Raw genomic sequence first — 16521 nt, forward strand, 5'->3', positions numbered from 1 at the left:
ACCCAGAGAGGTGTTTAAGAGTGTTCTCCTGCACCCATGTCAGTTCTTGGACACTGTGGAGATTGCTGAGAGCTAGCAGTTCTATTGTGCTGAGAGAGGGTGGCAAGCACATGGCAAAGACTATGGCATAACAAACCCAGGACACGTGCTGGACAGAGAACATATTTGAGGCCCAGCCTCAATAGTACCCGCAAGACCTGTGGTGGGGATGGGTTACCAAAGAGGGCCCAGGTGGCTCTGACTGTGGCCAGGACACAGGGGATCTATCCCAGCTACAACATGCAAGGTACATAGCAGGAGGACATGCCACAACACATCAAGGACCCAGAGGACGGCCAGAGGATCTCATTCAGAGTTAAGACTCACAGTCTCGCTGTAATGAGGACACAGAAGCAGCCTTCATGTCAGGCATCAGGGAAACAGAAGACTCTCTGGAAGACTGGGCAGTTCCCCCAAAGAAGACTATGTTAAAATGAAAACAGGCTTCTTTACTTTTAACTGTGACTTTTTAATTTTTCAAAGCTTCTCTGTCCTCAGAAAAATGGAAAGTTTCTCACTTAATATAAAGATTTATTAGTGGTAACTAATACATTTTCTGGAATACCTAATGGGTGCTATGAATAATTCCATCCAGCCACAGGTGCATGAAAGGACCAACGCACTGGGGTGGATGCATGGGCATGTCTTGCCCCTCCACGAATTCTGTGCATCCGTTCTAGAGCGGCATGTAGACTCAGAGTGTAAAACCTTCCCACAAAAGGCAACTCGAATGTACTGGTACAAGCCTATCAGCCACTTGCCTTAACATCTATATCTCCCTGTTATGGGTTTACTGTATATCCCCCATAATTATTTGTTTAGTTATACTCTGAATGTGATTGGGCCTTTAAACACATAATTAAAGTTAAATAAAAATAATAATAAAAGTCCTGGCAAGGGAACCCTAGTGCATTGCTGGTAGGAATGTAGACTGGTACAGTCACTGTGGAAAACAGTATAGAGTTTCCTCAAAAAATTAAAAATGGACCTGCTGGTTGACCCAGCAATCCAACTTCTGGAAATATATTCTAAGAATCCCAAAACACCAATCAGAAAGAATCTATGTACCCTTATGTTCATAGCAGCATTATTAACAATAGCCAAGATTTGGAAACAGCCCAAATGTCCACCAATAGATAAGTGGATAAAAAAGATGTGGTAATCTACACAAAGGCATACTACACAGCTGTAAAAAAGAAGCTACTCTTACCCTGTGAAACAGCATGAACGGACCTGGAGATTATCATGATAAGTAAAATAAGTCAGTAAGAGAAAGATAAACACCATATGATCTCACTTACATGTGGAGTCTAATGAACAAAATAGACTGACGAACAAAATAGGGCTAGAGCATGGATACATGGAACAGATTTCAGAAGGGAGAGGTTTGGGGGACTGAAAGAGAGTAGCCAAAGAACATACAGGCATATAGGCATAGCCCGTGGACACAGACAACAATGTGGTGAAGGCTAGGGTGGGCAGGGACTTGGATGGAAGAAGACAAAGGGTGGGGGATGGGATACATATGTACAGAGACAACAATAACAAAAAAGAGTGAATCCCTAATTCCATGGGGTTGATTTCCTTATTGAAAGAGGAAGAAAAAACAAAGCTCTCTCTCCTCTGTGCACAGAGAGAAGTTGATGTGAGGACACAGTGAGGAGGAAGCAGATTATAACCAGAAAGAGAGGTTTCACCAGGAACCAAATGTTCCAGCACCTTGATCCTGAACTTCTTGAGTTCACAACTGTTAGAAAATTGATTTCTGCTGTTTAAGTCACCCAAATTGTGGTATATTGTTATGGCTGCCTGAGAAGACTAAAATATACCACTCTAAATAAATTTATATAATCACATCAATTTTTCCACTGTGTTGCATAATTTCCCATTTTTGTCTTTATTCATGAGTCATCTCAGTGTTATCTTTATTTTTTTCTAAACCTGCTACTGTTCATCTGTAAGAAGTAGATCAACTCCTACCTTTAGATGTTAGCACACATTCTCCTTACTCTATCCTAGGATCTCAGAGCTGCACAATTTAATCTTAGTTGAACCTGTATTTCTCATCTTTACTTATTATACCTTGTTCAGCAGTTACACTCTGAATTTCTTAGGAAAGTACATAAACTTTGTACTTCTTGAATAAATCCTACTACAACCAGAAGGAAGTTGGATTAGTGAGTATATTCTTTCAAGTTTGCGGTCAATGTTGACCTTCCAGGTCCAGTTCATTGGTAGTTTTATGAGGTTGTTTTAATACATTTTAATCCCATACCAATAATTGCTTTTTAAATGTATTTTTCTTATTGATTTTATGTTCTATACAGTTGTTTAGACAAATTTATATATTTTGTTTATTTTATTTGCTTGATTTGTTATTTTGGGGGGGATTTACTTTTATAATGGGACCACCTATTCAAACTATCGTACTTCTTACATCTAAATGTCACATAACATCTGAAAAATATTGTAGGAAAAAAAAAAGGCATAGAACTCCCTTTTTGTACTTAGATAGGTCCAAGTAATCCTAGTGGTCACCTCTTCGCTGCCACCAAATCTGTGAATTTAATTTTATTGCTTTTCTATGTCTTCTTTTGAAATAAACTGACAGTGAAGTTTAAAAAAAAGAATAAGATGTTAGAAGGAGTTTGAAGATGGCATTGAGAGCAAAATCAAATTTAAATAACGATGTGGCCTGGGTTCCAAGGGAGGGCACTTTTGAATGGTACAAAGGAGAGTAGCAAGGAGCCAAGAAAGTTATTGCGGTCCATGGCTGTGCTGTGAAGAAATGTATGTGCACAGATACACACAAATATGCACAAGCACCCACGTGAATTAATAGTTTCGTTTTCCCCTACATACACTGTTTGCTCTGTCATGCTCAGATCGAGGATCCAGGAAGATTGTTTACTCTGCCATATGATACCTATTACCACCATATCTCAGCTAATAGTTTTTACATGTGTGTGTGTGTGTGTGTGTATATATATGTGTGTGTGTGTGTGTGTGTATGCATATATATAGCCCTGCAAGTATCCGGCATGAAGTTTGATTTATGTATTTCCATTTCATAAATGCCCTCACATAGTCATATCAAGCCAGGAGAAGGTTTTACTACATAAGTTTCATTGCATAGTGTTGCTTTCTTCTTTCTGTTTTTATCATCTCAAGAATGTAAAATTTTCATGACATAGCATATTTTCAATTAGAATTACATATTGCTATGTTGTTCATAGAATTAAAAACCCTACTTATTAAAGGTAATTTTAAAAGTGTATTATTTCTAACTTGCTATTAAGTCTCTGATCAATACAAAAGTAGCCAGGAAGCATAGGAGGTAATCTATTCACTAATAAACTGTAAATGAAACTCTGTAATTTATTATATTTTTAAAATGTAATGCACACATAAATATTTCAATTTGCTCATTCCAAATGTATTCAGAAACATACTAATAGATATTTGGATAGCACAAAAGTCATGCAGTCTAAGGTTTTAAAATTGAATTATTATATTAAATGGAAATAGCCAGTGATGAAGGACTATTTTTCTCCTGAAGTATCATACTCCTTAGTTTTAATTATTTTTTATGCATATAGACTTTCTCCACTCTCTTCACTGTCCCAAATTCTACAAAACCAGAATAATGGATCTTTTTGTACCTCTCATTTTTTGCTGTGCTTTACCTTTATCTCTCTTATGGTTAAACCAATTTTATCTGAATTATACACATATGTATCTTGTTTTCCATATTAGATTCTAGTAAAGGTGTTTGGAGTCATATTTATTATCATGCCTTTATTTTCTATAGAAGTTGGTGCATTGTTTTACACCACGTAAATATTCAATACATAGCCCTGACTCAGTAGATCTGTAACAGGATGTGGAAAGGAGGTTTCCTAACTCACTTTTGTCTGAAACATAAAATTAATAAATGTTACATCCCAAAGTAGCTTGTAAGACACAACTCCGAGCTGACATTTTTCACCATCTAACATACACTGGGTCAGACATATAGGTGGAATTTTGTGAGGAAGTATGTAGTTGGAAATACCTATACTAAAAGTCATTCTCCAAAAGGTAGAGAATGTGGCCCACTCTCCCCAAGTCCTCAATGTGCAGTGCATGAGAAAAGTTTACTGTGTGTGTCCGGCCACTGGAGACCCTGGGAGCTGATGTCTGACCCAAGCCTGACATAGAAGAGCGGGGATCTAGCTAGAGCAGGACAGGGCCTGGGACTAACTGCACCCTTTACTTGAGGCAGTCAAAGGTGTGAAAATTCCAACAACTTTAAAAAGTTTCCTGGTCCCCAAAATTTCAGCCAGAAACTGCAATATCCTCAGAATAAAGAGGTGGAACATATCTTCAGAGGCAAAGCAGAAAGGACAGGGGACGGTGTACAGATGACCGAGTGGCATCATCTCCACTGAGAGAGTTGCAGTTGACCAATCTAGGAGACATGACCACACACCACAGCAGCCCAAAGACACTTCCATAACTGTTTAAAACTTTGGCATTAATACCTTCACTCTTCTTCTCTCAAACCAGCTCTGGAAAGGCCAGGAATTTTATATGAAAAGGAAAATATCAGAAGAGATGAGAGGACTTCTAATTTACTTCCAAAGTTGCAGTTTCTCATCTATAGCAGGCCTCAGCTGGAGATGGGGGGGGGGGGTGGGCAGCGGAATTTAATTGTTTGTTTGTTTTAAAACCTTTCTTGAGCTATAATTGACAAAAAATATATAAAAGAATATAAAAATATATTTATATTCCTTTGGGAGTTGAGGAGAAGTCTGGTTTCTTTTATTCAACATAATTAGTTTGAGGTACGTCTATGTTATTGATTGTATCAATAGTTCACTCATGTCTTGGTTCAGTTGGTTGGGCGTGTCCTATAAACCAAAAGTTCATGGGTACAATTCCCCATCAGGGCACATGCACAGGTTATGGGTAGGTTACCAGGTGGGTCATGGACAAGTGCTTCTTTCCCTCTCTTCCCCTCTCTCTAAAAACCAGGAAGCATGTCCTCAGGCGAGGTTGAACAAAAAGAGTTCATTCATTATTCTTGCATATGCTCCATTTTCTTAGCATACCACAATTTATCTATTTACCTGGTAACGCACATTCATTGTTTTTGTTTATTGCAAATATGCCTGTTATGAACGCATATATAAGTCTTTGTGTGGATATATATTTCCTTTTTTCTCCCTTGAGTATATACCTAAGAGTAGAATGACAGGGTCATATGGCTGATTTATACTTATCTTAAAAATAAAAACCCTGATAAACTGTTCCAAAAGTGGTTGTATCATTTTTTTTTTCACGTCAGAAGTGTACAAAAGAGTTCAAGTTCCTTTTCACTCTCTTCATACTTGATATGGTCAGTCATTTTTAACACTAGTCATTGGAATAGGCATGTCGTTGTTTCTCATTGTGGTTTTCATTTTCATTTCATTTAAAACCTAATGATATTGAGCATATGTTAATGTGTATATTTGCAACTTATCTAAAACTGAACATTTCAAATTACAGAAATAAGTTTTATGACTTTATGTGACTCTAGGCCTGTCTATTCCTTGCTAAACAACATACCAATCACAAATAAATTCATTTTTCAGCTTGTTTTTGTATTTACTTATTATATATTTTTAATTGCTGTTCAATTACAGTTGCCCCATCTTTTCCCCATTGTTCTCCCCTGTCCCATCCCCCCACTCCCACAGTCAATCTCCCCCCACCATTGTCTATGCCCATGAGTCCTCTATTCGTGTTCCTTGACTTGCCCCTTCCCCTTTTTTCCTAAGTTACTCCCTGACCCCTCTCCTCTGGTCGCTGTCAGTTTGTTCTTTGTTTCCATGTCTCCAGTTCTATTTTGCTCATTTGTTTGTTTTGTCAATTAGGTTCCACTTATAGGTGAGGTCATATGGTATTTCAATAAACATCCCCTGATTTAGTAACTCAGTAAATCTGTAATGTTGTTTAATTAGTTTCAAAAAGTTCTAGTATAGTTGTTGTTGTGACATATTTTTCCTTCATTTAGGAAAAAATTTTAGGAAACAGTAAGGCACATTTTTACTGTATGGCACTAAGCAAGGCATTTGTGAGAAATTCAGCATGTTACCAAAATATGTGGCAACGCTCAAGGATGACGTGAGGTTCACAAGATGTGTTTTAATAAGTTTTAAATGTTTCTTAACAAATTTAACACAATTGAATCTGACTAGAGGCACCACACTGAATATTTCCTAACTAATAAGTAAACAGTAAATGCAAAATCAATAACATACTACTACAAAGTGATTTCAAGTTATTCAGAATGTATCAAATAATATTGCACCTAGTAAACTATGATACCATAGAGGCTTCAATTTCATCATGTAAGTATTTTGAACAATCTTATATATGTGTACAACTTTTAATTTAGGACAGAAAGGAACTTATGTTACATGCTGTTATATTTATTGTTTTAATTCTACTTACAAATTACCCCTGCATTTTCCCCAGTCTATTTGATAACTTGGTTTATAAAAATCTCTTAAGTTATTCATTCATTCAACAAAATTACTTTAGTCATGTTTTTTAAAGGAGCAGGGGGTTAACCTGACAAGCAGCCACAGGATATTTTCAGTTTGTTAAATGCAAGTCCTTTGACATCACATTAGACCTTTTACATCACTGATCTAATAAAGACAACAAATGTAAGAATGGTGATTTAATATTAACCCTCAAAAGTGAGTCTTCAGATAGGTAATCCCTAATCACTATATCATATACCTTCAACTAATATAATATTGTATGTCATCTGAATTGAAAAATAAATTAAAAAAATAAATTGAATAAATAAAATAAATTGAAAAATAAATTAAAAAAATAAAGTTAGACTTCAACTGCATTCCTTCTGTCTGTCTACAAGAATGCCTATAATAAACTGGGAAGAAAAGTCATTATAATAATGCCTCATATAAGAAACACAATGATCACAAACACAGAGAAGTTTCTTTTTCCAATGTTCACATTAATTAGCATTTGATATAATTTTTACCTTAAGTTTTACTTTGCAAAATCAAAATTATGGAAAATAATAATTGATCTCTATTAGTTAAAACATTTTTTAAATTGTTCAATATTTTTAATCAGCCAGTGATCAAAAGGCAGGATCAGGTGAATTGCTCTTACTGGATAGAAATCTAAAAACATTGTCCTCTAGTTAGCTATAATGAGGTGATACTTCCCATTCCAATTCACAAGTAGATGATCTAGTCTACACACTACCCCTTTTCCAACAGGGAAACACCTTGTACAGTTGTCCTCAATACACAGGGTCTGGCAGAAATAAGGCCTGCTTGAGTGTGATTGATAGGGTAATAATATGGGTGTAATAATTTATAGTTTTAATTTGAATATTTCACCTAAAATGTCATGTGGTATGCTTGAGTGTGATATTGTTATGTTACAGAATTACATGCTTATGATGTGGTAATAAAATATTTTGTAATAAAAAGGGATATTATTTGTGCTGGATGCTGTATATTCCTATTTGTTGGTTTTGCAATAGAAAACAGTTACATATTTACTAGTCCATAGAAATACAGAAATCTTGGTAACTACATTTCAAAACTTCAAAAATAATTTGTTTTTATAGTGAACACATTATATTACAAATACTGTGATATTGTTTACAAGTTACTTGGGTTATTTCTTCATTCTGCTCTTCAGTTCCACCTTTCTTCTTCACACAGAGATTTATAACATATGCAGATTAGTGAAGAAATTATTTTTTAATATTTAGTAAGCATCAGAAAGCCAACAAATGTCACTTCGATCTATGGCTTTAATAGAACAATATATTTTGTGAGGAATTTTGAATGAATTATTATACCTAAAATTATTTGGCCCATATTTTTCAGGAAGCACTTTGAGAAATGGAACAAATATCACAGTTTATCCTGAGATTCTTTCAGTACAAATAAAATCAGTCAATTTTTAAATTTTTATTGTTAATACTACATTAACACAATAGATTAGTGGATATGATCAGAGACCAGTAATTGCTTTAACAGAAACGGCCATGAGACAACATTTTCATCTAGATTCTTGTCTTGATGAAGCATAAAAGCAAATTCATTTCTTTTATAACTTTGATGTACTGAAACAAAGTTATTTTAAAAACCTATAGTAATAAATGATAGATCAAAAGTACAAATATATAACTTGTGAGTAATAGAGTTTTAATGGAACTAACCTGTACAGTCAAAACAATATGATGTGCTCCCTTGAGAGTTCTTGCAGGTGAAAGGTGGGAATTAGTTTTACAAAAAGCATAAGGAAGAAATGAAAAGCTAGTCATTTTTTTAATCTTAAATTCCATAGAGTACTCTATTCATTAGTCTTTGGAGTTTCCTGTTGTTTTCATTGATTATTCTGTGTAATTATAACCATACATTAACCAAGGTCATCTATGACGAATAGCATAGTAAGCTTGAATTTCAGTTCTAGAGCCTCACTCCAAAATGGAAATGAGTGTGGTTACTTAGAAAAATGATTCTCAAACCAATTAACATGGTCCTATTCTTTTCTTTATGATGCAGATTGTCATCAAAGAGATGTGCAAAATTTTACTGTACATCACTTACTGAAATTGAATATTTCTTACCATCTAACTTTAAGAGGTAGAAGAATAATCATTACGAATATTTCTAGCATTCTGAATGGCATGGGAGTCCCCCCCTTATGCACACGGGATACATTCTAAGACCTCAAGAAGACACATGAAACCACAGATGGTATCAAACACTATAAATACACACATATGTATGGTTATTTAAATTTATAAATTAGGCACAGTTAGAGTTTAACAATAACTATTAATAAAATCGAACAATTATTGTAATACTGTAATAAAAGTTATATAAGTGGGTTTGGGGCCATTATTAAGTTAAATAAGGCTTATTTGAATACAAGCACTGTGATGCACAACAGCCTCTAATAAGTAATCACTGCTTAGTGACTAACAGGAGGTTGCATATGTAGCCTGGGCACCCTGGACAGAGATGATTCATCTCTAGGGTGGTAAGGGGCAGGGCAGCATGAGATTTCATTACTGTGTTCATAGTGGTGTGCAGCTTAAAATGGATGGTTTGTTTTATTTCTGGAATTTCCCACTTACTATTCTGGAACTTACACAACCTATTTTTGACTACAGGTAACTGCAACCACATAAAGCAAAACCATGGATGAAGTGGGACTACTGTGCTTTGAACATTTCTCACCAAATGAGAAACATAAACCCTTTATAAGTGCTAAGGCACTTTATTGAATCTCATACATTAAGAGCCCGTGGGATGGAAAAGTAGCATGCAGCATGATTACTCTTAAATACATACACATGTGCACACACGTGCACTACCACATGTCTAGTTGTCAAAGTTTCCATTCTAGTTCTTCATCCACTGAGAACTTAAGACACATACTTGAAACACTTTCTCACTTCATTTGTCATTATTTTGGACACCAAACTCCATGTGGACTTCCTGTCCAATACTGGGGCCTTAATTTTATATAAGAAACCAAAATTTGTTTCACCCTTTAAATCTTATTGTCACATAAAATGTTCCAGCCTCAAAAATCTCGCTTCAAGCTAGCAAAATAGAACCAGAAACATGGAAATAAAGAACAGACTGACAGTGACCAGAGGGGAGGAGGAGGGGATACCAGGGGAAAGAAGAGGAAGGGTCAAGTCAAAGGCCATGTATAAATGGACCCATGGACAAGGACAATGGAAGGGAGGATTGAAAGTGGGAGGTGGGGACTGGGCAGGACAGGGGAGAGCAATGGAGGAAAACTGGGGACAACTGTAATTGAACAACAACAAAGAAAAATCTCACTTCACTTTTTCCACAGCCATATATTCAATAGCTTGAATTACTACCACTACCATTATTCATCATCTGGATTGTTTTCTTTCCTCTAGCTACTCCCTAATAAAGCCCATCTCCAGAGGGATCACTGTTTTTTGTCCTACTTTTCCTCATCCTGTACAAAATACTGACTTCTGCCAGACAAAAAAAAAAATACTGTACAATGAACATGTTGCTGCCATTTCTAATTTATTGTGAAATACTGATAAATCAAACAGACCTATGTCTTTTATCTTATTTTATCTGTCAGCTGCATTTCCTATGGTCAAACATTGTTCTTTTTATTGCAACATTTATTCTATTATTGACTTCATGTTTCATATCATAAGGGTTGAAAAAGATACTCGGTAAAATTGGAATCTTTTTAAATATGGTAAAACCTATTTTGTAGCCTAACATATGACCTGTCATGGAGAATGTTCCCTCCGTGCTGGAGAATAATGTGTATTCTGCTACAGTTGAATAAATTGTCCCATATATGTCTGTGGGACATGTACAGATAGCAGCAAGGCGTGCTCACACACCTATTTAACAATGGCCTCTTTGTTTACTATGATCCTGTGGGACTTGTGGATGCCAAGACCTGCTAGCTCTCAGAGGTAGGTAATTTAGGGATTCGTTAATCTGCAGGCAGACAACCATAACTGAATAACAATAAAAATTTTAAAAAAGAAAAAAAAAGTTGGAGAGCTAGACATGTGGACAAGCTCCTTCTGGGGAGAACCTGGTGACTTGATTTTATTGTTCAAGTGAAACAAAGAGAAAGCAAACTAAGTTCCCTCCAGCTTCGTCAAGCTCCCCAGAGGCTCACAGCCTGTTCTTAGATGTAAGATGATTAGAAGGTGGACCCTTGGGCAAGTGCTAGTAAATAGCAGTCAAACTCTCCCCAGGGCAAAACTAAGAAATGAGCATTTTGTCTGCTCCCTCTACGCTGGGCCTAGAGGGGATAGGTGCACTTAATCCTTCCAGAGGGGAACCAGACATTTGGATTATTATATCATATGCTGTTAGTGTTGTAAGAAATTTGGTAATTTCAGACACTATTGATCACATCTGAATAATTCAGTTTAGCTAATATGAGAGTTTTTATTACTAGCCCACTTGTTTAGCTTCAAAATTTTGACCTTGGCTTAATTCCCTGGACTTCATATTTTAGAAACATATTTAATTCATAAACTTGTTCTGACCAGGATTGTGTCTGTAGCAACCCCTAAAATAGTAAACAACTATTCACTTTCTTAAAGTAATTAGGTTAATTGATCTCTTGAGATTAACAAATGTTCAATATTTTTAAATGAATTTTTACATAATTTCTAGACAAGAATAAACTTTTAAGCCTGTTACACACTGAGGATTTTTTTTTGGTTAATTCATCTGTGGTACACTATGCTTGACTAGTAAAAGATAGTGTTAGTCTAATGTTGAAGGATGCAACTAATCAGAATACATCACTAATATAATTATTTATGCTTTTGATATCAATTTAAAATTTGTGTGCTCTCAATAATTCTCTGAACAAGTGACATGAAGCATCATTTTATTTCTGGAATTGTTTTAAAAATGAGTGAAACTCAGACAAAAGACTGAGTAAAAATGGACATTAGAGTAATTATGAAAATGCTTATTGAGCTTGCAATATTAATTATTTAGCCCCTATTATAGTTTCTAAGTCAAAAACCAATCAACACAAGCCATTAGGACATGGGGTGTGGATGCAGACTTCCTACTTCAGCCCAGTCACAGCATTACTCTGCATTGAGTCTCATATTCTTCTCATAGATGGTTTGAGCCCAAAACGAGCTATTAGTGAAACACATAATTCACGCTCACTCAATGACAGCTATTATTAGACTCTAGAGTATTGTTAGTCATATTATTCATATATTCCAAAGTAGCCAAATAATTTTGAAACATGGATCCTCCTAGCTCTGACCCAGTATGTGTGTTACACATTAATCAGAGCTTAAATTTCATTGATGCTGTTTTCTTCATTTGATGTAGAAAGAGACCAAAATGATGGAGCTATAAAGATTTTTCCAAGGACAGAAGAGAATTTCACATAAGCTTATGATGTCAAGTTTTTTTAAGGACACAGTGACTATTATTGGAAGTATAAATTTCATTTGAAATTATTCACGTATTTTAAAACATCTCAAAAAAATCCTCTTTTTGCTTTGGCTTCCATTTTACAAATGGATGACTTAACAAATAATTTGCATCTCTTGTGAGCATATAGTGTGACTCTGCTCATTACAGCTGTGGCCACAGAGCCAACAGACACAGCAGGCTGCTCTATTACCACATAACGTGCACATTCAGTGGAAAAAAATCCAAAAGGTGGAGTTTATTTAGCTTCCCTTCTCAAGGTATGGTGTATCATAAAAAAGAAGAACATGAGAAAGAACTTTGGAATCTCACCCAATTAATTGACTATAATAATGAGATAGAATTATAATATCAGGTAACAAGCAGGGAAATTTTGATATTCTGTAGTAAATTTGTGTAAAAATATAGTAGTGTGCATTAAAGTGAATAAGATAGTTTTCTTTTTTTGTTTTTGCAAAGAACAAGGCATATTTCTAATTTTGAAACCTGTGACTTAACGTAAAAGAAATCCTATTTTTCATTTTCCTCAGGCTATTTCAACTAACTTCTAATTTACCAGCCAAATTGGTTTCCCAAATTCTAATATCTGCTTATGCTAATAGAATCTATAGAGTAATGTAATTACCTAATCCATTCATTACATGAGATAAAGATAGTACAGTTAAAATGTCAAATAGAATCAAGGCTATCTGAATGAGAAATATTTTCAATTGTAATTTTTCCTTTCCCAAAAGAGACATGAAGGAATAATTTCCTGCATGCATGAAATATTTTATATTAAGCTTCTGAAAATAAAAGTCTCAGGAACTATTTCAAAGTACAAAGCACTCGTATTTGTGACCTTAGACAAGTTTCTTAATCTTTCAGAGGCTCAGTTTCCTCATCCCTAATGTGAGAATTATGAGAGAAATTATGTTAACCAATGATTTTGAGTCCAAAAAATAATCAAAATTTTATGAAGGAAATGAATGTAGAGGGATTTGGCAATTTAATAAGATGGAAGCAATTACAATACTAGATTAGTTGACATCGAATGCTAAAATTTAATTGAAAAGTGTTTTATAGGAAAAAGGTAAAAACTAAAACTCAGTAAATGTGTGTTTCACCCTCATATGTTGTGAGCAATCATCTCTCTGAGAAGCCGTGCATCTCTGGATAAGATGTGACTCAGAAGCAGGGAGAAATCAAAGGGAGAAAATCTCTCCTGAGTAAATTATAATTATTCGGTGAGAGTTTCCAATAACAATATATCATCCAGGATGAAGAGAGGGAATGAGAAAGAAAAGTTAATCAACATTTAATCTGAAACACACAAATAGATGTGATTTTGGCAATCTCAGCAGGTCCAAAATAAAACAACCTTTCTAAAACCCACACAGAGTGGAGACTCTGACATAAGAACCTGAATTTTCATAGACACATGAAAAAATGCTCAACACTAGCCATCAGATAGATGCAAATTAAAAGCACAGTGAGATACTACTTCTCACTGGTCAGAATGGCCATCATAAACAAATCAGCAAACAACAAGTGCTGGACAGGTTGTGGAGAAAAGAGAACACTAGTACACTGTTGGTGGGAATGCAGACTGGTGCAACCACTGCGGAAAATAGTATGGAATTTCCTCAGAAAACTAAAGATAGAAAACTAATAGAACTGCCTTTTGATCCAGTGATCCCACTGCTTGGATTAAAACCTAAGAATCCCGAAACAATAATTGAAAAGAACCTATGCACCCCAATATTCATGGCAGCGTTATTTACAATACCCAAGTGCTGGAAACAGCCTAAGTGCCCATCAGTAAATGAGTGGATCAAGAAACTGTGACACATTTACACCATGGAATACTATGCAGCAGAAAGAAAGAAGGAGCTCCTACCCTTCATGACAGTATGGATGGAAAGTATTATGCTAAGTGAAATTAGCCAGGGAAAAACGAATACCATGTGATCTCACCTATAAAGTGGAACCTAATCAACAAAACAAACAAGTGAACAAAATAGAACCAGAGACATGGAAATAGAAAGCAAACATACAGTAACCAGAGGGAAGGAGAGAGGGGGATAACGGGAAATAAGGGGAAGGGGCAAGCAAAGGAACATGAATAGAGGACTCATGGGCTCAGACAATAGGTTGGGATTGACTGTGGGAGCGAGATGGGGACAAGGGAGAGAAATGTGGGTAAACTGTAATTGAACAACGATAAAAAAGAATAGTTATAGAAAAAAAACCCGCTAAATTTTAAAGAATATATAGTATATTACATTCTTCTAGGGTTTACTATATTAGACTCTTGACACATACCATGAACAAAACATCAAAGATCCCAGCCCTTATACGCTGTTCACTCAACAAAGGAGGTAGCTATTAAGTAGTGGCCGTGGTATACAAATTATATGACATGTGGAAAGTGAATAAATGCTTTGAGAAGGCTTAAAAATAGGAGAGAGAGAGAAAAAAAAGAGAATGGACTGATGAAGAATAATATATCTTTGCAAACTAATTTCTAGACACATTCAGCTGTAGTCAGTATAGGCATGAAACAGAGAAGTAAATTGAGTTACTTCAAGGAATCAGTTTTTCAAACTGAGTACGTGAAACTAAGAGGGAAAAGTGACCTGCGGATATAAGCAAAGGATGATTATCATGGCTGACTATAATATTAAATCTAATATGCAAGAGAGAAAAAAATCCTCTAAGTGGTGAAGAATAGTTTTAAAAAATGGTACATAGGATTAATGAAATGTATGCTTAATGACTTAAGTAAATAAGAGGACACACTTTAATTCTAAACTTGGATTCTTACATGAATAAAATGATTGCAAATTTTGTTAATCTATAACAATAGCCTTATCATGAAAAAGTAAAATTGTTGGCATATCTATAAAAACAAAACCATAAAGTGATAATAAAATAATATATTATAGTAAATCATTGTGTTTATTAGGAAAACTTAAATGATTAAAATGTCAAATCGGTTCCAGCAAGTGATGCAAACCTTTTAGTATTTTCTTTGCAATTAACATTTAGCATATATCACTGAGATAACACTGGATTTGCATTTGTTCCCCTTTCTTATACTGGCTAACATTTTGCAGATATGGAAACAAAGACAGTGATAAAGAAACAGATTGCTGACAGATACAAGTTTTAGGATCTATACTCAGAGATCTATGCCTGCCTTTGCCTTCCAGAAAAAAACGGAAGTCCTCCCTTGTAGACATGTTCAGTCGCATCTCTTTATATCGCTCTGTGAGAACAGCAAGAGACAAAGGGAAAACCCATTGAAATGTCACATACAGGAATTACCCTATGTGGAGTATTTAAAATATTATTTATGGTAATTTAAGAAACATTATAGTAATCATATAATACTTAGAGACATACAAAAATTAAATGATAGAAAATTGACAGCTGGAGGGAATAAAATTTAAAATATCCTTTGGTCTGTTATTCTGGAGGACAAATAAAAAACTGTCAAATACCATGAAATTCATTTTTGATAATTGCATTTTTGCCAATCTCCATAGCAAAAAAGAAAGCAACTTTTTCTTATAGTAAGTATGTCAATGAATGTTTCTCTAAAAGATGAAATGATGTCTAACTTCATTTAATCCGGAAGCCCGCCTTGAATATAAAACAATATGTCACTTTGCAATTTTGCCATAATGAAAATCCTTCAATGTTATTTTCTCTTTGCGATGTACTAAATAGAGGTGAAACTATTTTATTTCCTAATTATAGTGAGTTTACATTTAAATGAATAAAGATTAATGTTAGACCATCTGATTGAAATGCAAATTAACCTTAGTGTCATATTTTGCAACATAGGAAAATCTTCAGTTAGAACTGATATAAATAAATATTTTTATTCAGCTCAATAATTTCAAAAACATTCTTTTTTAGTGCATTTCAGAAAATACTGAAATCATCAGTGACAAGGTTAACATTTCAGGGCATTCAATCTGTCTTTTGAATATGCATTGTCAGACAGCCCTGGATACCACCAAAATATGTTTCCAAACAGTAAATCATCATCATGATTGCCATTATTGATCTGTAGAGCCAGTAACCGAATCTATCTATGAGATGCAACACCATATATCTTGATATTATATAGCCCATCCTCCTGCCTAAACCCATTAAACTGTCTTCCGTGGGTTTACATCATTTTTATTTGAGGGACCTAGAGAAACTTTGCACTTTACTTGTTTTCTAAAGCACTTCTAAGACCAAACTCTCTCATCAGGAAAATGCCATTGTTTTCTGTTACTAAGAATGGATGCCATGATAACTTTAAATGGGGGGGTAACCATTACCACTGAACACAGCATGGCGTACAGTATGTATATTTATTTTCATGTCTGTACATAACATGAATGTATAACATGAAAATTAGGGGTACATGGGTACATCTACTTAAACACTATTATCTCCCCAAAATAATAAAATAATAATA

The sequence above is a fragment of the Desmodus rotundus genome, chromosome 2, assembly GCF_022682495.2.
Source record: "Desmodus rotundus isolate HL8 chromosome 2, HLdesRot8A.1, whole genome shotgun sequence".
Lineage (NCBI taxonomy): Eukaryota > Metazoa > Chordata > Mammalia > Chiroptera > Phyllostomidae > Desmodus > Desmodus rotundus.